This window comes from Ovis canadensis, chromosome 17 (assembly GCF_042477335.2).
Source record: "Ovis canadensis isolate MfBH-ARS-UI-01 breed Bighorn chromosome 17, ARS-UI_OviCan_v2, whole genome shotgun sequence".
NCBI lineage: Eukaryota > Metazoa > Chordata > Mammalia > Artiodactyla > Bovidae > Ovis > Ovis canadensis.
The window spans coordinates 11,184,256-11,210,649 of record NC_091261.1 but is presented as its reverse complement, the minus strand read 5'-3'; the positions used below and the strand labels follow the sequence as shown (position 1 = coordinate 11,210,649).

The 26,394-nt window shown below is 40.1% G+C and overlaps 1 pseudogene; it reads right to left on the bottom strand.

Moving 5' to 3' along the window:
* Positions 1-18,204: 18,204 nt before the first annotated feature.
* Positions 18,205-20,586, bottom strand: LOC138422802 (zinc finger FYVE domain-containing protein 1-like; annotated as a pseudogene).
* Positions 20,587-26,394: the final 5,808 nt, after the last annotated feature.

Sequence of the window (26,394 nt, the reverse complement as noted above, 5' to 3'; positions counted from 1 at the left end):
CCCCTGGGTTGGGAGGATCTCCTGGAGGAGGGCTGGCAACTCACTTCAGTATTCTTACCTGGAGAATTCCATGGACAGAGGACCCCAGTGGACTAAGTCTGAAACCATTGCACTGCACATAAGTGATATTGTATATTTTTTTTGTCTGACTTGCTTCACTGACTTTACTTCAATCTCTAGGCTCATCCATGTCACTGCAAATGGCATTACTTCATTCTTTTTTATGGCTGTGTAATATCCCATTGTACTTTATCCATTCCTCTGTTGATGGTCATTTAGGCTCCTTCCATGTCCTGGCTATTGTAAATAGTATTGCAATGAATATTGGGGTATATGCGTCTTTTCAAATTATGTTTTTTTCCAGACATATGGTCAAGAGTGGAATTGCTGGATAGTATGGTAGTTCTAAAGCTAATATACACAAATGGTACCTAATTAAACTTAAAGATTTGCACGGCAAAGGAAACCATAAACAAAACAAAAAGACAATCACAGAATGGGAGAAAATGTTTGCAAATGAAGTTACTGACAAGGGCTTAATCTCAAAATAAGCAGCACATGCAGCTCACTATCAAAAGAAGAAAACAAAATCAAAATGGACAAAAGTTCTAAATAGCTATTTCTCCAAAGAAGATATACAAGCGACCAAAAAAGCTCATGAAAAGATTCTGGACATTACTACTTATTAGAGAAATGCATATAGAACCAACACTCACACTGGTCAGAATGGCCATCATCGAAAAATCTACAAACAATAAATGCTGGGGAGGGTGTGGAGGAAAGGGAACCCTCTTACACCGCTTGTGGGAATGTAAATAAGTTCAAAAAGCTATGTGGAATGTAGAAAAGGATACAAATGGACTTACTTACAAGACAGAAATAGTCAGAGATGTAGAAAACAAATCTATGGTTACTGAGGGACAAAGCAGGCAGGGATAAATTAGGAGACTGCGATTGATGTATACACACTAGTGATAGAACAATGTCAGAAACCTGATCTCCAAAGAAGATTTAGCTTCAGGATCACTCAGAACCAGGCTTGATCACTCAGAACTTTTGGGTGGCAGAAGTTTTATTACAGTGAAAAAGGACAGACAGAGATTCTGACATAGACATCAGAAGGACAGAGAGTGCCCACTCACTAGTCTTAGCAAGGGAAGTATATGCTTTTTCAATTGGTTATTACTGTAAATCAAAAGAATATCTCTAGGTTGTACACTTCTTACCAGACCCACTCCCACAACTTACATTTTAAGATAACAGGATTAGAATTAACAATAGAAAGATCTTACCAGACCAAATCCCACAAAGTACACTTTAAAATGACAGGATTAGTCAAAAGTTTCTTAAGGAGAAACATGTCCTCAAGCAGAATACATCGTTGTTATATAATCATTGATACAGTATGTATGTTAGTCGCTCAGTCATGTCTTTGAGACCCCATGGACTGTAGCCCACCAGGCTCCTTTGTCCACGGGATTCTCCAGGCAAGAATACTGGAGTGGGTTGTCATTTCCTTCTCAGAGCTTAAGGAAAATCACCCTTGAGCAAGAGGAGTTGTTTTGTTGTGTCATTAACTCTGGAATTAAACAAGAAAGGTTTGTCATTTTCCCCTCCAGAGCCCCAGACCCCTTCTCCTCAGAGACCACAGACTACCTAAGAATTAACTCTGTCACTACTATATGTAAAATAGATAACTATCAATAATAAGGACCTACTCTATAGCACAGTAGGTCTATAATGATCTGTATGGTATCAAAACTCCATAATGATCTGTATGGGGAAAGAACCTAAAAAGGAGAGGGTATACATATAACTGAGTAACTTAACTGTACAGCACAAACTAATACAACATTGTAAATCAACTATACTTCAATAAAAATTAATTTTAAAAAAACTACACATCCAGCTCATCAAGCTTTGCCTTGGACATCCCTTCCAGACAATCTGCTGAGTTAGAACCTCTTCCTGACTAAAGCTTGCCCCTGAAATGTCCAAGCATGGAAAATGATTTCTGTATTTGATAACTTCCCTGTACCAAATAAAAAAGGCTTCCCTGGTAGCTCAGCTGGTAAAGAATCCACCTGCAATACAGAAGACCCTGGTTCAATTCCTGGACTGGGAAGATCCTCTGGAGCAGGGATAGGCTTTACCCACTCCAGTATTCTTGGGCTTCCATGGTGGCTAAGCTGGTAAAGAATCTGCCTGCAATGGAGGAGACCTGGGTTCGATCCATGAGTTGGGAAGATCCCCTGGAGAAGAGAACAGCTAGCTACTCCAGTATTCTGGCCTGGAGAATCCCATGGACTATATGGTCTGAAAGAATCAGACGTGATTTTCACTTTCACTTTTTTCTGTACCAAGTTGACAGCTTTTGCATGATTCACAAATCACTTTAATGGTACTCATGAAGAAAACACCCTATTTGGGAGATGTAATTCATTAATGTCTCTTCTGGCTTCATGGCAATCAAGGGATGCTTTGGTCAGGGACCTGAAACACTTTTCTATCCACTTCAAAGCAGAGAAACTTTAGAGACCAGTGTAGTTCCATTTAGATATATGTGAACACAAATATTTATGCATATTTTGGGGATCAATGATAATTACAAAATACTCATATTACATAAATTTATTCATCTTCTAACAAATTTACATTATTGCACTCAACTGACACTTAAGCCCCTGGAAATGACCAGCTTTTATGAATAATTTTTTCTGGCTAATAAGCCCAAACTGCTAGTTTATTTGCCTTTCATCTCTCACCACACTTACTTTATATAACAAATGCATTTAATAATTTTATAATAATATTTTAGTTGGCTTATCTTTTTCTTAATAATGTCTACATTTCTAAACATAACATATAAAGAAAAATGTGATGCAGAAATTAGAATGCATTCACTTAGTTGCTCTTATATGAACAAAAATGGGTTGGTATACACTTATAAGATCATCTTGTCTGGTTAACATCTCTTATGGATATATTTAGAGTACAAGGAGGTCTCCAGAGAGATGGAAGCATGTTTACAAAATGAAACAGAGGTGGTGGTACAGGCCTTGTAATCTATTGATTTATTGCCACTGTGAAAAACAAGGACATCCTTCATTTTTATTCAAGGGAGTTAAATGTGTTTCTCATGGGAAAGATTGTTACAGTTATGGATACTGCGTGCTACCTCAGTCCACTCAGTTACTATAACAAAATATCATAAACTTGCATTTATAAACAACAGACATTTATTTCTCAAAGTTCTGGGAGCTGGAGGTCAAGACACAAGCAGGTTCAGCATCTGGGCTCTTGCCCACTTTCTGGTTCATACATGGCTTTTTTCTTGCTGTGTTCTCACAATGCAGAAGAGATAAGGGAGCTATCTGGGATCTCTTTATAAGGGCACCAATCCATTCATAACTGCTACATCCTTGTGACCTCATCACCCCACAAAGGCCCCACCTCCAAATACCATTACAATGGGCATTGGGATTTAACATATGAATTTTGTGGGGAGGGACACAAACATTAGGTCTATAGCTCATGTAAACAGCATATTCTTATAAGAAAGGACAGTAAGTTAAGGGGTTTATTGACACTCCCAAAGCAGAAACTGAATATTATCTACTTAAATAGCTCATTAGTAGATAATGAGTAATTAACTGATTTTATTTTGCCTTGTCTTGGTAGCAAAATTTTAAAATAAAGCTAAGAAAGGTGTCTGATATACCATAAACTACAGACAAGCTACACACAAGATGGCTAAGTAGAAGGACATGTTCTTATCTGCTGCAAGAACTCCAAAATTACAACTCACTGCTGAACAACCATTGACAGGAGAATGTTGAATCCCACCAAAAAAGGATACCCCACATCTAAGGGCAAAGGAGAAGCCCCAGCAAGATGGTAGGAGGGGTAAAATCACATTTAGAATCAAACCCCATATCCACCAGAGAGCCTCAGAGGGTTCAAACAAAACCTAGTGCACACGAGGACCCAGACACCCTACAGAGACTGAGCCAGACCTGCCTGTGAGAGTTGGAGTGTCTCCTGAGGAGGTACAGGTCAGCAGTGGCCTGCCAGAGGGTCAGGGACTCTGGGTGCAACAGACCTGGGCCACACAGCATATGGCATAAGCACTTTTGGAAGAGGTTGCCATCAACCCCACCATGGAACCACCAAGCAGACAACCGACAAACTGCAGGAAAATTATACCAAATAAATTCTTACACTGTTAAGAAAGTTCTAGGAACAACAACAGATTTTCCAACAGGGGGATCTGGAAAAGGTACTGAGAACTCCCAGGGAAACTGACTTTGGAGGCAAGTGGGATTTGATTACAGAACTTCCACAGGACTGGGGAAACAGGCTCTTGCAGGGCACAAACAAAACCTTGTGTGCACTAGGATCCAGGAGAAAGGAGCAGTGACCCTACAAGAAACTGACCCAGATTTGCCTGCGAGTGTCCAGGAGTCTCCGGCAGAGGCATGGGTCTGCCATGGCCTGCTGCAGGGTTGGGGGCACTGAAAGCAGCAGTGAGTGCATGGGACCTTTGGAAGGAGATCCCATTATCTTCATTGCCTCCACCACAGTTTGGTATCAGGTCAAACAACAGGGAGGGAAAACAGCCCTGCCCATCAGCAGAAAATTGAATTAAAGATTTACTGAGCATGCTGCTGCTACTGCTAAGTCTCTTCGGTAGTGTCTGACTCTGTGCGGCCCCATAGACGGCAGCCCACCAGGCTCCCCCGTCCCTGGGATTCTCCAGGCAAGAACAATGGAGTGGGTTGCCATTTCCTTCTCCAATGCATGAAAGTGAAAAGTGAAAGTGAAGTCACTGAGTCGTGTCCAACTCTCAGCGACCCCATGGACTGCAGCCTACCAGGCTCCTCTGTCCATGGGATTTTCCAGGCAAGAATACTGGAGTGGGGTGCCATTGCATGGCCCTGCCCAACAGAGCAGGATCCAGTTTCCCCCAGAGTCAGTCTCTCCCAACAGGAAGCTTACATAAGCCTCTTATCCTTATCCATCAGAGGGCAAACAGAATGAAAACTACAATCACAGAAAACTAACCAAACTAATCACACTGACCATGGCCTTGTCTAACTCAGTGAAACTGTGAGCCATGCCATGTATGGTCAACAAAGACAGACAGGCTATGGTGGAGAGTTCTGACAAAACGTGGTCCACTGGAGAAGGAAATGGCAAACCACTTCAATCTTCTTGCCTTGAGAACCCCATGAACAGTACAAAAATGTAAAAATACATGACACTGAAAGAAGAACTCCCCAGGTTGGTAGGTAATTCCAGAAAGAATGAAGAGATAGAGCTAAAGTAAAAACAATGCCCAGGTGTAGATATGACTGGAGATTGAATTAAAGTCTGATGCTGTAAGAACAATGTTGCATAGGAACCCGGAATGTTAGGTCCATGAATCAAGGTAAACTAGAAGTGGCCAAACATGAGATGGCAAGAGTGAACATCAACATTTTAGGAATCAGTGAAATAAAATGGACTGGAATGGATGACTTTAATTCAGATGACTGAATGGAGGAGGGGTGAAATCACATTTATTTTATTTTTTTTTAATTTTTATTTTACTTTATTTTACTTTACAATACTGTATTGGTTTTGCCATACATTGACATGAATCCACCATGGGTGTACATGCGTTCCCAAACATGAACCCCCCTCCCACCTGTGAAAAAAAGAAATCACATTTAGAATCAAACCCCATATCCACCAGAGAGCCTCAGAGGGTTCAAACAAAACCTAGTGCACACGAGGACGCAGACACCCTACAGAGACTGAGCCAGACCTGCCTGTGAGAGTTTGAGTGTCTCCTGGGGAGGTACAACTACTACTGTGGGCAAGAATTCCTTATAAGGAATGAAATAGCCATCATAGTCAACAAAGGAGTCCAAAATGCAGTACTTGGGTGCAGTCTCAAAAATGAGAGAATGATCTCTGTTCATTTCCAAGGCAAACCATTCAATATTACAGTAATCCAAGTCCATGTCCCAACCAGTAATGCTGAAGAAGCTGAAGTTGAATGGTTCTATGAAGACCTGCAAGACTTTCTAGAACTAACACCAAAAAAAAGATGTCCTTTTCATCATAGGGGACTGGAATGCAAAAGGAGGAAGTTAAGAGTTACATGGATAAACAGGCAAATTTGGCCTTGGAGTACAAAATGAATCAGGGCAAAGGCTACCAGAATTTTGCCAAGAGAACGCACTGGTCATAGCAAACACCCTCTTCCAACAACACAACAGAAAACTCTACACATGAACATCACCAATGACCAATACTGAATCAGATTAATTATTATTTTTCCAGCCAAAGATGGAGAAGGTCTATACAGTCAATTAAAGCAAGACCATGAGCTGACTGTGGCTCAGAACATGAACTCTTTATAGCAAAATTCAGACATAAATTGAAGAAAGTAGGGAAACCACTGGACCATACAGGTACGACCTAAATCAAATCCCTTATGATTATACAGGGGAAGTGAAAAATGGATTCAAGGGTTTAGATCTGATAGACAGAGTGTCTGAAGAACTATGGACAGAGGTTTGTGCCACTGTACCAGAGGCAGGGATCAAAACCATCCCCCCCAAAAAAGAAAAGCTAAAAGGCAAAATAGTTGTCTGAGGAGGCCTTAAAATGGCTAAGAAAAGAAGAGATGCTAAAGGCAAAGGGGAAAAGGAAAGATATACACATTTGAATGCAGAGTTCCAAAGAATAGCAAGGAGAGATTAAAAAAAAAAAAAAAAGCCTTCCTCAGTGATCAATGCAAAGCAATAGAGGAAAGTAGTAGAATGGGAAAGCCTAGAGATCTCTTCAAGAATATTAGAGATCCCAAGGGAATATTTCATGCAAGGATGGGCACGATAAAGGAAAGAAATGGTATGGACCTAACAGAAGCAGGAGATGTTAAGAAGAGGTGGCAAGAATACACAGAAGAACTATACAAAAAAGATCTTCACGACCCAGATAATCACGATGGTGTGATCACTGACCTAGAGTCAGGCATCCTGGTATTTGAAGTCAAGTGAGCCTTAGCAAGCATCACTACAAACAAAACTAGTGGAGGTGATCAAATTCAAATTGAGCTATTACAAATCCTTAAAAATGATGCTGTGAAAGTGCTGTACTCAATATACCAGCAAATTTGGAAAACACATCCGTGGTCACAGGATTGGAAAAGGTCAGTTTTCATTTAAATACCAAAGAAAGGCACTGCCAAAGGATGCTCAAATACAACTGCACTCATCTCACATGCTAGCAAAGTAATGCTCATAATTCTCCAAGCCAGGTTTCAGCAGTATGTGAATCGAGAACTTTCAGATGTTCAAACTGGATCTAGAAAAGGCAAAAGAACCAGAGATCAAATTGCTAACATCTGTTGCATCACAGAAAAATATCTACTTCTGCTTTATTCATTATGACAAAGTCTTTGACTGTGTGCATCACATCAAACAGTAGAAAATTCTTCAAGAGATGAAAATGCCAGACCACCTTACTTGCCTCCTGAGAAATTTGAATGCAGGCCAAGAAGCAACAATTAGAACCAGACATGGTACAAACCGGTTCTAAATTGTGAAAGGAGTACGACAAGGCTGCATATTGTCACCCTGCTTATTTAGCTTATATACAGAGTACATCATGAGAAACACTGGGCTGGATGAAGCACAAGCTGGAATCAAAACTGTAAAGGAGAAATATCAATAACTTCAGATGACATCACCCTTATGGCAGAAAGTGAAGAAGAACTAAAGCACCTCTTGATAAAAGTGGGAGAGTGAAAAAGTTGGCTTAAAGCTCAACATTCAGAAAACTAAGATCATGGCATCTGGTCCCATCACTTCATGGCAAATAGATGGGGAAACAAAGGAAACAGTGAGAGACTTTTTTTTCTTGGGCTCCAAAATCACTGCAGATCATGATTGCAGCCCTGAAATTAAAAGACGCTTGCTCCATGGAAGAAAAGCTATGCCCAACCAAGACAGCATATTAAAAAGCAGAGACAATACTTTGCCAACAAAGGCCCTTCTAGTCAAAGCTCTGGTTTGTCTAGTAGTCATGTATAAACGTGAGAGTTGGACCATAAAGAAAGCTGAATGCCAAAGAATTGATGCTTTTGAACTGTGGTGTTGGAGAAGACTCTTGAGAGTCCCTGGGACTGCAAGAAGATCAAACCAGTCCATTGTAAAGGAAATCGGTCCTGAATATTCATGGGAAGGACTGATGCTGAAGCTGAAGGTCCGATACTTTGGCCACCTGATTAAAAAACTGACTCATTGGAAAAGACTCTGATGCTGGGTAAGATTGATGGCAAGACAAGAAGGGGATGACAGAAGATGAGATGGATAAATGGCATCACCAACTTGATGCACATGAGTTTGAGAAAACTCCAGGAATTGGGGATCTACAGTGAAGCCTGGTGTACTGCAGTCCACGGGGTTGCAAAAAGTCAGATATGACTGAGCAACTGAACTGAACTGATACCATAAACATTTAGTAAATAATAGTGACTCACTAACTGAAGTTGTGCTATATATTTGAACTGATAGAGACAAAGTGGCTCAGACGATAAAGCGTCTGCCTACAGTGCGGGAGACGCGGGTTCGGTCCTTGGGTCAGGAAGATCCTCTGGAGAAGGAAATGGCAACACAACCCAGTACTCTTGCCTGGAAAATCCCATGGAGAGAGGAGTGTGGTAGGCTACAGTCCATGGGGTCGCAAAGAGTCAGACACTACTGAGCGACTTCACTTTCCTTTTCTTTAGGGCAGAAAGTGAAAAGAAAGAGAAAGTGAAGATAGTAGGGGGCTGGAATGCGACAGTAGGAAGTCAAGAGATATCTGGAGTAACTGGCAGATTTGGCCTTCCAATATAAAATGAGGCAGGCAAAGACTAACCTAGTTTTGCCAAGAGAATACACTGATATAGCAAACTTTGTCTCAGCAAGTGGCAAACTCATATTTTATATATCAGGTTTAAAAAAAAAAAATGCAAGACCAGCTAATGAATAAAGATCCAGAACCAACATTGAAGTCCCAAAGACTTGTGACTTCTAACTACTGCACTACTGCCTCCAGCAAATAATAATATACCATGCACATCAGTTAATCAAATATTTCTTGAGAAACTATTATGCTACATTTTTTCAATTAAAAAATGAGGGCATGGTGTCTGTATCAAGCTTACACTGGGCATAACAAAATAAACAAAAATTTAATGAAGTGTGATACATTCAATAAAAGAGTTACAAGATTGTGAGAGCACAAAAATGTTGAGTAATTCAGGAAGTAAAGAGGAAAAAAGTAGGGCTGGCCTCACAGAATTTCAAGACTGTGGACACTAACACGTGTTTCCACACATGAAAAATACATGTATTTAAGAGAAAGAACAGCTCAATGTAAATGTGTTGTTAGCCTTTCAGAGACCTCTTGGTGCCAACTTGCAAGGCCAGTTTGGCCTGCAGTTATTTTGGAAGCCAAGGGGGTGCCACAGTGAATCCAAAATCAGTGAGAATTGAAACTCAAAAGTTTTAGAACACATTTATTTTACTTTCTAAAAAGTATGCTTTTTCTTATCATTTATATGCCATATTTTATTAAATGAATTAACAAAAAGGTAATGAATATAGCTTAAAATATGATAAAAATACTGACTTTGAAATTTTGCATATGAACTTACACCATGGGCAGGACAATAGACTCCCCTGAACAAAGTAGGCATGACACAGAAGCAAGGATGGTGAGTTATGAAGATATTTCAACTTTATAAACAGATACAAGGGATTCTCTATTTATTATTTCTTCAGACTGATGTATACTTATTTCTCACAGAAAAATAGTGCTATAGATCTTATTACAAAAACCATACATACTGAGATGTACTTGAAAAGATACACAGTTATTTCATTCTTTCTCCAAGTTGTAGACCCTTGGTGAAACTTCCTCCCTAGAAAGAAAAACAGAACACACCTTTGCATCATTCATGAAAAAAACCATAACCCACAAGAGATAAACGATAGACCAGAAGTTAGTCTTTTAAGAGATCAGGCCAAAAATTTTAAGCAATCTTAAAATCTTAATTATGAATGCCCCAGAAATATGCAGGTGTGAGTTTGTCGGCATCAAATCCATCTGATCATGTGGTAAAAGCAGTTTTCTTATGTCATCCTAGCCATAAAAAGCTGCCATTGCCCTGCTAAGATACACCGAATTTTTTTCACCTTACTACCTCAGAATAACTGAGCACTGTACTTAGGGAAAAACAAACAAACAAAAAAAACCTTCTTTCCAACTTCATCCTAGCCTACAAATCTAACTTGAAAACTACTGCTACTGCTAAGTCACTTCAGTCGTGTCCGACTCTGTGCGACCCCGTAGACGGCAGCCCACAAGGCTCCCCCGTCCCTGGGATTCTCCAGGCAAGAACACTGGAGTGGGTTGCCATTTCCTTCTTCAGTGCATGAAAGTGAAAAGTTAAAGTGAAATCGCTCAGTCATGTCCGACTCTTAGCGACCCCATGGACTGCAGCCCACCAGACTCCTCCGTCCATGGGATTTTCTAAGCAATAGTACTGGAGTGGGTTGCCATTGCCTTCTCCAAAACCTAGCCAGGCCTAATTCCGTGGCTCCAGCCCTTGCCCTTGGCAATGGTTCACACCCTGAAGAGTGGCTTCTCTCTGGATCCTAACAAATCCACCTCTTATCGCTTTGTCCTTCAGTGAATTTTTGCAATGAGACATCAGGGCCTGAGTTTCATTAGTTTTGGCCAAGCTTGAGTCCCAGGAGAGAGTTGAAGGACAGGAGGAAAAAGCAGTGGGAGAAACGTACCAAGGAATCCCCTTCATAGCCCGCCAGAAAATTTGCTAAATATCTGACAGGTGCTCACAATTTCATTGGTCTGATCCTTGGCACAGAGAAGACAAAGAACAGAAGAACCCCCACCGGCTTATGTAACAGCTACTGGGGCTCTGCAGATAGCACCTTTGGGACATGCTGAGGAGTAGCCTCTCCAGAGTCCCTCAATTGTGCTCCCTGCCAACTGCTTGTTCACAGGAGGTTTGAGGGAACAAGAAACGAGAGATTGTAAAGGAATTAAGATTTCATTAGGCATGTTCCTCCAGCCATAGGAGCAAGGAAAAACATTAAATCAATTATTTTTTTTATTTTAAAGTAACATAACCTATCATGCCTCTCCAGGCTACCTATTATTAATACTTAACACATACATCATAAAATGTAAATCATTTTAAAATAAAGTATAATATATTTATATTCAAGAAATAGTACCAACACAATTCTGGGTATAAACCATATAACGAAGAAAATATAAGTGAACTAACCTGTTACTGCTATTTATAAATTGAAACTACTCATTCCTATGAAAAGAAGAAAATACAGTTGGACAAATTAATATTTAATAGATATGTGTTGAACTTATCCGAATTTTAACATTTGGGCAACATTGGGACAAGGAGATACATACACACAAACAAATCATGAATCAGGAAAATAATGCAGTTCGTACCTCAGAATTTCTTACTTAAAATCCTCAAAGAATTGTCCCCTGGGATGACCCATCAGTGCAATATATTTCTAAATTACATTTGTGTTTGTAACAAGTAGATGCTGTGAAGTAATGGGAAGATCGAGACTTGGTAGTAAAGGATTATGTTTCAGCGCCATCTCTGCCATTTTTTCTAACCTTTGGCAAGTTACTGAGCCTTAGTTTGTCCTTTGTAAAACAGGGAAATTTACAAGTTTCAGCACGTCACTGTGAGGATAAAGTAGGGAACTTCAGGTCAGTTCAGTCCTCAGTCATGTCCCACTCTTTGCGATCTCATGCACTGCAGCATGCCAGTCTTCCCCATCCATCACCAACTCCTGGATCTGGCTCAAACTCATGTCCATAGAGTTGGTGATGCCATCTAATCATCTCATCCTCTGTTGTCCTCTTCTCCTCCTGCCTTCAATCTTTCCCAACATCAGGGTCTTTTCCAGTGAGTCAGTTCTTTGCATAAGGTGGCTGAAGTATTGGAGTTTCACCTTCAGCATCAGCCCTTCCAATGAATATTCAAGACTGATTTCCTTTATGATGGACTGGTTTGATCTTCTTGCAGTCCAAGGGTCAGGAGTCTTCTCTCAAGAGTCTTCTCCAACATCACAGTAAAAAAGCATCAATTCTTTATCACTCAGCTTTCTTTATGGTCCAACTCTCATGTCCATATATGACTACTCGAAAAACCATAGCTTTGACTAGATGGACATTTGTCAGCAAAGTAATGTCTCTGCTTTTTAATATGCTGTCTAGGTTGGGCATACCTTTGCTTTCAATGAGCAAGTGTCTTTTAATTTCACAGCTGCAGTCACCATCTGCAGTGATTTTGGAGCCCAAGAAAAGAAAGTCTCTCACTGTTTCCATTGTTTCCTCATCTGTTTGCCATGAAATGATGGGACCAGATGCTATGATCTTAGTTTTTTGAAAGTTGAGTTTTAAGCCACTTTCATTCTCCTCTTTCACTTTCATCAAGAGGTTCTTTAGTTCCTCTTCACTTTCTGACATATGGGTGGTGTCATCTGCATATTTGAGGTTATTGATATTTCTCCTAGCAATCTTGATTCCAGCTTGTGCTTCATCTAGCCCAACATTTCTCATGAAGTACTCTTCATATAAGCTAAATAAGCAGGGTGACAATATACAGCCTTGTCATACTCCTTTCCCAATTTGGAACCAGTCTGTTGTTCCATGTCCGGTTCTAACTGTTGCTTCTTGACCTGCATACATATTTCTCAGGAGGCAGGTAAGGTGTTCTGGTACTCAGCACTTGTCACAGGACTGAAAAAGGTCAGTTTTCATTCCAACCCCAAAGAAAGGCAATGCCAAAGAATGTTCATACTACTGCACAATTGCAATCATCTCACACACTAGCAAAGTAATGCTCAAAATTCTCTCATGAAGCTTCAACAGTACATGAACAGAGGACTTCCAGATGTTCAAGCTGGATTTAGAAAGGGCAGAGGAACAAGAGACCAAATTGCCAACATCCACTGGATCATCAAAAAAGCAAGAGAGTTCCAGAAAAACATCTACTTCTTCTTTATTAACTACGCCAAAGCCTTTGACTGTGTGGATCATGACAAACTCTGGAAAAGTAGGGAAAGTGGCCAGTGAGTAGTGGATACCCAGCAATATATTTTTCTCTATCGTTTCCTTAATTCCCATGACTCCATACTCAGACCTTTTGATAAGTTTAAGATGCTCTCTACTTGATAATACAAGCAAATAACTCATTCAAATATTTGCTTTTATTTTTTTTTCACTTTCTTTTTTTAATTTAAATTTACTTATTTTAATTGGAGGCTAATTACTTTACAATATTGTATTGGTTTTGCCATACACCAACATGAATCCGCCATGGGTACTTTTAGCATCTTTCTCCTATAGGAGAAATATCTTGAACGATACTAAGAGCACTCCTATAGGATAAATAGGCAAGGGAAATAAAACCAAAATAAACTAATGGGACTCCATCAAACTAAAAAGCTTTTGCACAGCAAAGGAAACCGTCAATTTAAAAAAAGACAGCCTACCAAATGGGAGAAGATATTTGCAAGTGATATATTTGATGTGTGAGTATATAAAATATATATTTATACATATAATATATATTACTATAGAAATTTATATAGAAAATACATAAAGAATTCATACAACCCCAGAACCCATACAACCAAAGAACAAAAGTCATCAGAAGATCTGATAGACAACTTTCCAAAGAAGACATAAAGATGGCCAACTGGCACATGAAAAAGTGTTCTCACATCACTAACTATTAGGAAAATGCAAATTAAAACCACAATGAGATATCACCTTACACTTCTCAGAATAGCTGTCACCAAAAAGATAAAAAATAGCAAGTGTTAATGAGGAGGTGGAGAAAAAGGAACACTTGTACACTATTAGTGGAAATGTAAATTGATGAGGCTGCTTTGGAAAATAGTACGGATGTTCCTCAAAAAGCTAAAAATAGAGTCGATGGGAAGATGGCAGAGGAACAAGATGGGGAGATAAACTTCCTCTCCACAAATACATCAGAAATATATCTGCATGTGGAACAACTCCTACAGAACACCTTCTGAATGCTGAATTTCAATTAACCTCCAATTGAAATAAATAAATTTATATTAAAAAAAGAACTCCCCCTAATTTTTTTTAAGTACTCTTTTGTTATATTGCATTTTTTCCATGTTTTTGATTTTGTATTTTTGCTAATCTAGTTTTTAGTATTCATTTTCACTTATGGGTTAGTTTATTGACTTGATTGCTCTCTTTTTTTGATTCTTGTTTTTAATCCTTTCTTTTTCTCTTTTTACACTTTGTAAGTGTGTAAGTTTCTTTGGCTAATCTTGGCTGTTAAGTGTTGCTTTTACTATTAGTCTTGGAGTCTTGTCTTCTGTGCTGTGTGGCCTATGAAATGTTGGTGCTACAGTAAGGAGTTGGGCCTGAACTTCCAAAGAGGGAGACCTGAGTCAAGGTCTCTGTACCACCAGAGACCTCCTGCCCCATGGAGCATTAATCAGTGAGAGCTTTCACAAAGGCTTCCATCACAATTCTAAGACCAAGTTCAACCCAAAGAACAGCAAGCACCAGTGCTAGATGCCTCATGTCAAACTTTCAGTGAAACAAGCACAAAATCCTGTTAGACAGTCTACCCAAAAGCATACCAAGCCCCCAGAAACCCCCAAACACACTACCAGACATGGCACTGCCCTTCAGAAAGACAAGATATAGCTCCATCCACAAGAACACAGGCACAAGTCCCCCCAACCAAGGAAGCTTAGCAAGGTCCAACCCCACTCATGGGGGGAAGACACCACAAATAAGAGGAACTATAGTCTTTCAGCCAGCAGAAAGGAGATGACAAACATAGTAAATTAAACAAAATAAAAAGACAAAGAAACATGCAATAGATGAAGGAACATGGTAACACCCACAAGATAAACAAATGAAGAAGAAGCAGGCAGCCCACCTTAAAAATAATTCAGAGTAAAAGTAGGAAAGATGATCTAAAATCTTGGAAGTAAAAGAGAGACACAAAGGGAATGAAGGCATGGATCAAGAAGATACAAGAAATATTTAACAAGGACCTAGAATAAACAAAGAACAGACAATCAGCAATAAACAACAGAATGAGACAAAGGATACACTGGAGGAAACCAGTAACATAATAACTGAAGCAGAAAAACAGATACATGAGCTGGGGTGGAAATAGCTGAAGCAAAGCAGAATAAAGAAAAAAGGGTGAAAAAAAATGAGGACAGCCTCAGAGGCCCTTGGGACTACATTAAATGCACCAACATCTGGTCTCTGGTGGTACAAAGTCCTGGACTCAGGTCCCCCTCTTTGGAAGTTCAGGCCCAACTCCTTACTGTAGCACCAACATTTCATAGGCTACACAGCACAGAAGACAAGACTCCAAGACTAATGGTAAAAGCAACACTTAGCAGCCAAGATTAGCCAAAGAAACTTACACACTTACAAAGAGTGAAAGGGTTCCAGAAGAAGGCAAAAAGAAAGGGCTTGAGAAAATACTTGTTGAGATTATAGTCAAAAAATTCCCTAACATGGGAAAGGAAATAGCCACCCAAGTCCAGACAGACAAAGAGACCCATAGAAAATAAACCCAAAGACAAATAAGCCAATCAAACATATTAATTGAAACATATTATTCAGGAACATATTAATCAAACTAACAAAGATTAAACACAAAGAAAAATATTAAAAAGAGCAAAGAAAAAGAAACAAATAACATTCAGGGAGATCCACATAAGACTAACAGCTGATCTTTCAACAGAAATTCATCAGGCCAGAAGGGGGTAACAGGGTATACTTAAAGTGATAAAAGGGGAAAAACCTACTGCAACCAAGATTGCTCTATCCAGCAAGGATCTCATTCAGATTCAAAGGAGAAATAAAACATTTTACAGATAAACAAAAGTCAGGAGAATTCACAATCAAACCAGCTTTATAACAAATACTAAAGAAACTTCTCTAGAAAAGGAAACATAAGAGAAAGAAAAGGCCTACAGAAACAACCCCAAAATAATAAACTAAATGATAATAGAATCATACATATCAATATATATCATTTACATAAATGTAAATGGATTAAAAGATCCAACCAAAAGAAGTAGATTGGGTGAAAGGACATGAAAACAAGACTCCTATATTTGCTGTCTACAAGAGACCTACTTCATAACTATAAATATATACAGATTGAAAGTGAGGGGATGGATAAAGATATTCCATGCAAATTGAAATCAAAAGAAAGCAGGGGTAGCAATACTCATATCAGATAAAATAGACTCTAAAATAAAGACCATTACAAGACACAGTGAAGGACACTACATAACAATGAAGGGATCAATCCAAGAAGACGATATAACAATTATAAATATATATGCGCCCAACATAGGAGCATCTCAATACATAAGGCAAATGTCAACAGTTCTTAAAGGTGACTCAGAAGTAGCACAATAATGGTGAGGGATTTAACACTCCACTCACATCAATGGACAGATCATCCAGACAGACAGACAAATTAATAAGAAACACAACCATAAAAGATATGCAAGAATAGTTGTACCTAATTGATATCTGTAGAGCATTTCATCCAAAGAGTTCATTTCACTTTTTTCCAAGTACACATGGAACATACTCCAGGATTGATCACATTTTGGGTCACAAATAAAGTCTTGGTAAATTTTTTTTATTTATTTTTTTTTGTAGTTTTATTTATTTTTTTTTATATTTATTATTATTTTTTTTACTTTACAATATTGTATTGTTTTTTTTTTTTATTTTAAAATCTTTAACTCTTACATGCGTTCCCAAACATGACCCCCCCTCCCACCTCCCTCCCCACAGCAACTCTCTGGGTCATCCCCATGCACCAGCCCCAAGCATGCTGCACCCTATGTCAGACATGGACTGGCGATTCAATTCTTACATGATAGTTTACGTGTTAGAATTCCCATTCTCCCAAATCATCCCACCCTCTCCCTCTCCCTCTGAGTCCAAAAGTCCACTCTACACATCTGTGTCTTTTTTCCTGTCTTGCATACAGGGTCGTCATTGCCATCTTCCTAAATTCCATATATATGTGTTAGTATACTGTATTGGTGTTTTTCTTTCTGGCTTACTTCACTCTGTATAATTGGCTCCAGTTTCATCCATCTCATCAGAACTGATTCAAATGAATTCTTTTTAACAGCTGAGTAATACTCCATTGTGTATATGTACCACAGCTTTCTTATCCATTCATCTGCTGATGGACATCTAGGTTGTTTCCATGTCCTGGCTATTATAAACAGTGCTGCGATGAACATTGGGGTACATGTGTCTCTTTCAATTCTGGTTTCCTCGGTGTGTATGCCCAGCAGTGGGATTGCTGGGTAAATTTTTTTTTAATTGAAATTATTTCAATCATCTTTTCTGACCACATTGCTATAGAATTAGATGTCAAATACAAGAAAATGCCTGTAAAAAACACAAACACATGGAGGCTAAACAATATGCTCTGAATATCCAAAGGGTCACTGAAGAAATCAAAGAAGAAATTAAAAAAAAAATACCTATAAACAATTGACAATGAAAACACAACTAAAAACCTATAGGATGTAATAAAAGTAGTGGTAAGAGGGAAGTTTATAGCAATACAAGCCAACTTCAAGAAACAAAAGAAATATCAAATAAAAGCAAGTAGAAAAAGAAGAATCCAAAATTCCAAAATTAGTAGAAGGAAAGAAATCCTAAAGATCAGAGCAGAAGTAAATGAAATGGAGACAATAGCAAAGATCAATAAAACTAAAAGATTGTTCTTTGAGAAAATAAACAAATTTGTCAAACCATTAGCCAGACTCATCCAGAAAAAAAACTGAGAAGACTCAAATCAACAAAATTAGAAAACAAAAAGGAGAAATGACAACAAACATTCAGAAATGCAAAGGATCATAAGAGACTTGGAGAGGGCAATGGCAACCCACTCCAGTACTTTTGCTTGGAAAACCCCATGGGCAGAGGAGCCTGGTAGGCTGCCATCCATGGGGTCGCTAAGAGTCGGACATGACTGGGCGACTTCACTTTCACTTTACACTTTCCTTTTTTTTTTCGGGGTTGGGGGGGGGGGGACAGTTAAAAGTCACCGGCTTTAAAGCAGACTCGGACAGGATGGTCCCAGCCTCGCAAGGGGACAGCCCGGCGGTCGTGGGAACACTCATCGCAGAAGCCCTGTCCACAGGCCTGGTAGTGATGCTTCGAGAGCTTGACGCTGAACTCCTTCCAGCAGCTTTGGCAGTGCAGGATCTCGTGGTCCAGGACCCAGTACACCGGCCTGGCCGCATCCTTCACCAGACCTAGTGGTACATCAATGGCTGTCACTACGGCTCCTAAAGTGTTCTGCACGGCCTCGCCCACTTTCCGAGCGATCAGTGTTCCACTTTTGTTGTCCCCCTGTGCCTCAGTGACATCTAACTGGGAATTCCTGTCTTCATAGCAGTTGTCACACACCTGCATGGGCTCAGGGGCACAGCCCCACTCAGGCACCGGCCAGGTCTTAGATGAACAGCTGTCACAGAAGCCCTCCCCACAGGCCCGGCAGTGATGCTTGGTGTTGTTATCTTTAAAGGATGTAGCACATTTGCTGCAGCTCAGGATCTGGGAGTTGGGCTTCCAGTAGGCAGGGGCAATCTGGTCTGTCAGCCAGGACGTCACAGCCTTGGTGGGCCCAAGGCTAAGCTCAGACACCGACTGAGCCATGAAGTTCATTCTGTCCAAGAGGCGCTGGGCAGCATTGTTATTGTCTTTCAGAAATCCATTGGTTCCAGGCCACACATGCACAATCTCTGTCCCCACCACCATATCCACAGGATCTTGGTTCCCAAACCAGTACTGCTGGCTACGATAGACCACAATGCAGTTGGGACATTTGATCAAGTACCCAGACCAGGCATATTTTGCAAGACCCATCCAGGGGGAGTCAGTGGAAGCAGCCGTCTTGGGCACCACACTGACTTCACTGCCTCTCTCGTAGCAGGCCTTGCAGGTGAAAACCCAGTTGTCATACTGGTGGGAATATCTGCAGTGGCTCTTGGCTTCATGAGGTACCCCTTCTTTCCCATGATTCATGCTATTCTTACATCCAGCCCCGCAACTGAGACACAGGGAGGAGCAGGTGGAGTACTCGTCTGGAAAAAAGGAGCTGTATGCCATCTGGTCATCGGGGATCTCACCACTGAAGCGGTCACTCAGAGCCTTCAGGTCTTTGAAGATGATGCCCGGGTGCCAGGGAGAATGGGTGGTATTGTTCTCCGGTCGCTTCTCCAGAGCACGCCCAAGCCCAGAAAAGTCAATGGGAAGGTTGTAGGCCCTCGTCCCCTTGTAGTGAATAGAACTGAAAGCTTCTGGGAAGCATCCCAGCTTTCAGAACCGGTCCTGGATGAGCTTCTCCGGCACCTCGGAGGGGTGATCAGAGCCCAGCAGCTGGGTGTGCACAGTCTCATGGAAAATGATAACAGCAGGGCCCAAGGTGGGCAAGGGGACGTCCAGGCCACAGCGGGCAGTGGTAGCCTTGAGCTCCTTAGTGAAATGTTTCAAATAAGCTTCTGAGGCATCTCCAAGGAACTTGAAGAGGTCGTTGTGCAGTCGGTCTACATGAGTTCAATAGATGACAAGGTCTGAGATGGCCAGGACCTTAAGCAGCAGCCCTGTTCTCTGGCTTAGATTCACTGTAGCTCCCAAGAACCCTTTGATGTCTATCACAGCTATTCTGTGGTTGGGTCATATGCTGCCCACACTCCCACAGTGCAGGACTCCTGGGTAGGGGAGGTTTTGAAGACTTCTTGGCCATAAAAGAAAGTGTGGTTGAGGGTATGAGACTTCCCATCCCCAGTATTTCCAAAGATGGAAACCACTTTCAGATATTGATCAGGTTTGCAGTTAAATTTCCTAATGAAGTCCTCTTCATTCATTACCTGAATTTCTTCATTTTCATCTACTAGCAGGAAACTCACAACCTTCTCAGTCATCTTCTTCCTCTTGGTCTCCTCATCCATCCCTTCTTCTTTCAGCAACTCCTGGACCTTAGTGACATGGTGCACAGTAACGGGGTGCCTCCTTTTGTTACCCCCAGAATGAGTCCTTTTCTGGCACTCCAGGCACAAACTGATTTTACAGGTCTGGCACCTCACCACTGCCCTCTGCTTCACACCTGGATAGTGCCCATTAGGGCCCTTTCAGGGGTCACAGTAAGGGACATGGCCAGCTTTGAGTCTGATCCACTCATGGTCTCTCAGGTGCTCCTGACGATGGAGTTCCTCCTCACAACCGAAACACTACAGGCTGCAATACTCATCACACTCGAAGACAGCTTTGTCAGTCCCACTGCAGGTGTAACTTTCCTGGCACAGCAGCCCTGGATTCAGGCCCTTCTCTGCTGGGGAAGTCTGGGCACTCATATTCAGACTGGAAGGAAACCGCCTACCATGTAACGGTACCTGGGCTTTCCCCAGGGGAAGTGAAGACAGAGGTGTTGAGTCTGAAGACTGCACACAACTTCCACAGGGTTCTGAATACCCTAAAAATACAGTGTTTTGTTTTAAAAAAAAAGATGTCCTATTAGAATTCTTCATACACTCACAAATGTTCCAATGTTTAATTTTCTGCCTCTAAGATTCTCAAATCAGCAGCAATGTTGATTTGGTTTGATATTTTTATCTTCCATAAAGTGCAGGCAAATATGTGGTCAAAATCAACTCAAAAGGGTCTTTTATGGCTATCAGAGAGATCTGATGGATTTACTGAGGTGGGCTCATGGGTGGGGCCTCAGCCGCAAGGTTTTGGTAATGAAAGAGTGGTCAGGAGCCTTTCAATATTATCCAACCTCAAGTCAATATTTCTGGGGAAACCACTAAGCAGTTCTGTCATGGCGAGGCAGCATCTGGGAACTACAGGGCACCGGTGGAGGTGGGGATGTTCTTCAGGGCACTGGTGGATCCATCCCCATCTCCATTTCCACCGCCCTCCACTTTACACTTTCATGCATTGAAGAAGGAAATGGCAATCCACTCCAGTGCTCTTGCCTTGAGAATCCCAGGGAAGGGGGAGCCTGGTGGGCTGCTGTTTATGGGATCGCACAGAGTTGGACACGACTGAAGCAACTTAGCAGCAGCTGCAGCAGCATAAGAGACTACTAAGAGCAACTATGCCAATAAAATAGATGACCTGGAAGAACTGGAAAAATTCTTAGGAAAGTACAACCTTTTAAAACTGAATGAGAAAGAAATTGAAAATTTGAACAGACCAATCATAAACATGAACATCAAACCTGATCAAACCTGTGATCAAAAACCTTCCCACAAACAAAAGCCCACAGTCAGATGACTTCGCAGATGAATTCTAGCAAAAGAGCTAATACCTATCTTTCTCAAACTCTTCCAGAAAATTGCAGAGGAAGGAATACTTCCAAACTCATTATATGAGGCCAACATCACCCTGACACAGAAATCAGACAAAGATATCACACACACAAAAAAACAAAATTACAGGACAATGTCACTGATGAACATAGATGCAAAAATCTTCAACAAAATTCTAGCAAACAGAATCCGTGATCAAGTGGGCTTTATCCCTGGGATGCAAGGATTCTTTGATATATGCAAATCAATCCCTGTGAAAAAAACCATATTAACAAGTTGAAAGATAAAAACTATACAGTCCTCAATAGATGCAGAGAAAGGTTTTGACAAAATTTAATACCCATTTATTACAAAAGAGAAAAAAAGAAAACTCTCCAGAAAGTAAGCATTGAAGGAACATACTTCAACATTATAAAAGTGAAAGTGAAAGTTGCTCAGTTGTGTCTGACTCCTTGTGACCCCATGGACAACTCCGTGGAATTTTCCAGGCCAGAATACTGGAATGGGTAGACTTTCCCATCTCCTGGGGATCTTCCCAACCCAGTAATTGAATCCAGGTTATCCACATTGTAGGTGGATTCTTTACCAGCTGAGCCACAGGGGAAGCGTAATACAGACCATATACCAAAAATCCACAGCAAACATTATCCTCAGTGGTCAAAAGCTGAAAACATTTCCTAAGATCAGGAACAAGACAAGGGTGCCCACTCTCATCACAATTATTCAACATAGTTTTGAAAGTCCTAGCCACAGCAAATCAGAAAAGAAAAAGAAATAAAAGAATACAGATTGAAAAAAAAGTAAAACTCTCACTGTTTGCAGATGACATAATAACATACATAGAAAATTCTGAAGATGCTATCAGAAAATTACTTAAAGCTAATCAGGGAATTTAGCAAAGTGGAAGGATATAAAATTAATATTCAAAAATCCCTTACATCCTATACACTAACAATTAGAATTCAGACAGAGAAATTATGGAAATAATCCTATTCACCACTGCAGCAACAAAATAAAATATCTAATAATAAACCTACCTAAAGAGACTGTATGCAGAAAACTAAATCACTAATGAAAGAAATCAAAGGCAACACAAAAAGATGGAGAGATATACCTGTTCTTGGACTGGAAGAATCAATATTGTGAAAATAACTATACTATCCAAAGTATAGATTTAATGCAATTCCTTTCAAAATACTAGCAGTATTTTTCACAGAAATAAGACAAAAATTTCACCAAAAGAAACACAAAAGACCCCAAATAGCCAAAGCAATCTTGAGAAGAATCACACTGGAGAAATCAACCTCCCTACCTTCAGACTATTCTACAAAGCTATAGTCATCAAGACGCATGGTGCTGGCCCCCAAAAATAGAAATATAGATCAATGGAATAGGATAGAAAGCCCAGAGATAAACCCACACACCTATGGGCACCTTATCTTTGACAAAGGAGGCAAGAATACACAATGGAGAAAAGATAACCTCTTCAATCATTGGCGTTGGAAAACTGGATAGCTATAAGTAAAAGAATGAAATTAGAACACTTTCTAACACCATACACACCATACACAAAAATAAACTCAAAATGGATTAAAGACTTAAATGGGAGGCCAGAAATATAAATTTCTTATAGCAAAACATAGGCAGTACATTCTTTGACATAAATCACGGCAAGATTCTCTTTGACCCACCTCCTAGAGGAATGGAAATAAAAAGAAAAATAAACAAATGATACCTAATTAAACTTAAAAGCTTTTACACAGCAAAGGAAAACAATAAATGATTAAAAGGCAACCCTTAGAATGGGAGATAATAATTGCAAATGAAGCAACTGGCAAAGGATTAATCTCTAAAGTATATAAGCAGTTCTTACAGCTCAATATTGGAAAAACAAAGTCCAATCAAAAAATGGTCAGAAGACCTAAACAGACACTTCTTCGAAGAAGACCTACAGGTGGCCAATAAATACCTGAAAAGATGCTCACTATCACTCATTATTAGAGAAATGCAAATCAAAACTATAATGAGGTATCACCTCACACTTATAAGAATGGCCTTCACAAAAAAAAATCTACAAAAAATAAATGCTGGAGAGGATGTGGAGGAAAGGGAGCCCTCTTGAACTGTTGGTGGGAGTGCAAACTGCTACAGCCAGTATGGAGAGCAGCATTGGGATTCCTATAAAACTATGAGTAATACTACCATGCTGCTGCTAAGTCACTTCAGTCGTGTCTGACTCTGTGCGACCCCATAGACGGCAGCCCATGAGGCTCCCCCGTCTCTGGGGTTCTCCAGGCAAGAACACTGGATTGGGTTGCCATTTCCTTCTCCAATGCATGAAAGTGAAAAGTGAAAGTATAGTCGCTCAGTCGTGTCCGACTCTTACCGACCCCATGGACTGCGGCCCACCAAGCTCCTCCGTCCATGGGATTTTCCAGGTAAGAGTGCTGCTATACGACCCAACAATTCCACTGCTGGGCATATACCCTGAGAAAACCATGACTGAAAAAGACATTTGTACCCCAAAGTTCATTGCAACACTATTTACAATACCTAGGACATAGAAGCAACCTAGATGTCCATCAACAGATGATTAAAAAAGTCATGGTGCATATGTACCATGGGACATTACTCAACCATAAAAAAGAACAAATTTTTGTTCATTCTAGTGAGGTGGATGAACCTAGAGTCTATTACACAGAGTGAAGTAAATCAGAAAAAGAAAGACAATTATTGCATATTAATGTGTATATATGGAAACCAGAAAGGTGATATTGATTAATCTATTTGCAGGGACGGAATGGAGATGTAGATATAGAGAACAGCCTTGTGGACACAGTGAGGGAAGGAAAGATTGGGACAAATGGAAAAAGCAGCACTGACATATATACACCACCATATGGAAAACAAATAGTTGATGAGAAGCTACTGTACTACATGGGGAGCACAGCTTGGCACTCTGTAATTACCTGTAGAAGATTCCCACTGCAGAGGGGTAGGATGGGTTGAAGGGTGAAAGATGTACCTGCTGATCTGCATTGTTGTATGGCAAACACCAACACAACATTGTAAAGCAATTTTCCTCCAATTAAAAAATAAAAATAACTGAAATTGAATTACTATATGATTCAGCAACTTCACTCCTGGCTATATAACTTAAGAAAATGAAAACACTAATTTGAAAAGATGCACTCACACCAAAGTTCACAGCCCATTATTTACAATAGCTAGGATATGGAACGGAGAAGGCAATGGCACCCCACTCCAGTTCTCTTGCCTGGAAAATCCCATGGATGGAGGAGCCTGGTAGGCTGCAGTCTATTCTAAGGGTCAGACATGACTGAGTGACTTCCCTTTCACTTTTCACTTTCATGCATTAGAGAAGGAAATGGCAACCCACTCCAGTGTTCTTGAGTGGAGAATCCCAGAGACAGGGGAGCCTGGTGGGCTGCAATCTATGGGGTCGCATAGAGTCGGACACGACTGAAGTGATTTACTGGCAAGATATGGAAGCAACCTAAGTATTTGTCCATCAACAGATGAATAAAGATGTGGACAATATGCATGTATAAAGTGGAATATGATTTAACCATAAAAAATGAAATTATGCCATTTACAATGACATAGATGGACATAGAGGCAATATGTCTGGTGACATAAGTCAGACAAAGGAAGATGAATATTTCATGTGAATCTAAAAAATAGAACAAGTGAATAAAAATATAGCAGAAACAGACTCAGAGATACAGAGAATGGACTAGTGGTTACCAATGGGGATAAAGAAGTGGAGAGGTGGAGAGAAGGTAGGGGATTAATAGGAACAACCAACTATGTAAAAATAAATAAGCTATAAGTATATATTGTATCCCTGGAGGAGGGCACAGCAACTCACTCCAGTATTCTTGCCTGGAGAATTCCATGGACAGAGAAGCCTGGCAATATACAGTCCATAGGATCGCAAAGCATCAGACACAACTGAAGTGACTTAGCACGTTAGCATACATGTATGCATATATTGTATAGCATAGGGAAATACATACACTGCTTTGTAATAACTCTATTGTATAATCTATAGCCATAACATATTTTATACCTGAAAATAATATAATATTGTAAATCAACTATTCTTCAGTCTTTAAAATGAGAAACATGTAGATCCAGAGAAGAAAGTAGTGGTTACCAGAGCAAGGAGAGATGGGAATTAGGGCAAAATGGGTGGAGGACGTTAACTGCATGAAAAGTAAATGTTTTGATGATGATGTAAAGTACACAGAAGTAGAAATACAGTATTGTACATGTAAACTTATATAATGTTATAAATCACTGTTAACCTCAGTAAAATTAATTAAACTATAAAATTTGCTTTTAATAGAACCAGACCATTGGACTGAACTGTCTCATCTAGTCAAAATGTTAAACTGGTTGCTTTCTGGGAAAAAAAGAAAAAGGCCTTAAAGTTAAGGCAAGTATTACAACACACTTTTTGGAGGATTATGACTGTTTCTGCTTTCTCTTTGAAGAGAAAGAGTGGGTGACTGACACCCTCAATCTCTGGTGCTGCTGGACACTTTTCAGTAGGAGACTTGTTGAGGGGACTGCTTTGCTGTGCTATAGTACAGCCAACATTAACTACAAGGTGAGAACTCTGTAATTGCAGCTGTACTTCTCTGGAAATTTTAAAATTTCAGGAAACAGCAATAATTTAGGATCCATGGAGGAAAATGTATGTGTGATAATTTCATCTCATAACTCACTGCAAGGGCTTAGTATAGCCTAGAAGCCTATAGCAATCAGACTTAAAATCTAAAACCAAAGTCTCTGACTACCATATCTGGGCCCATCAACTCTTGGGATGAAATGCTATAGAGGCTTAGCAACCTCTGCCTTTGATGGAAGAAAGCACTACATA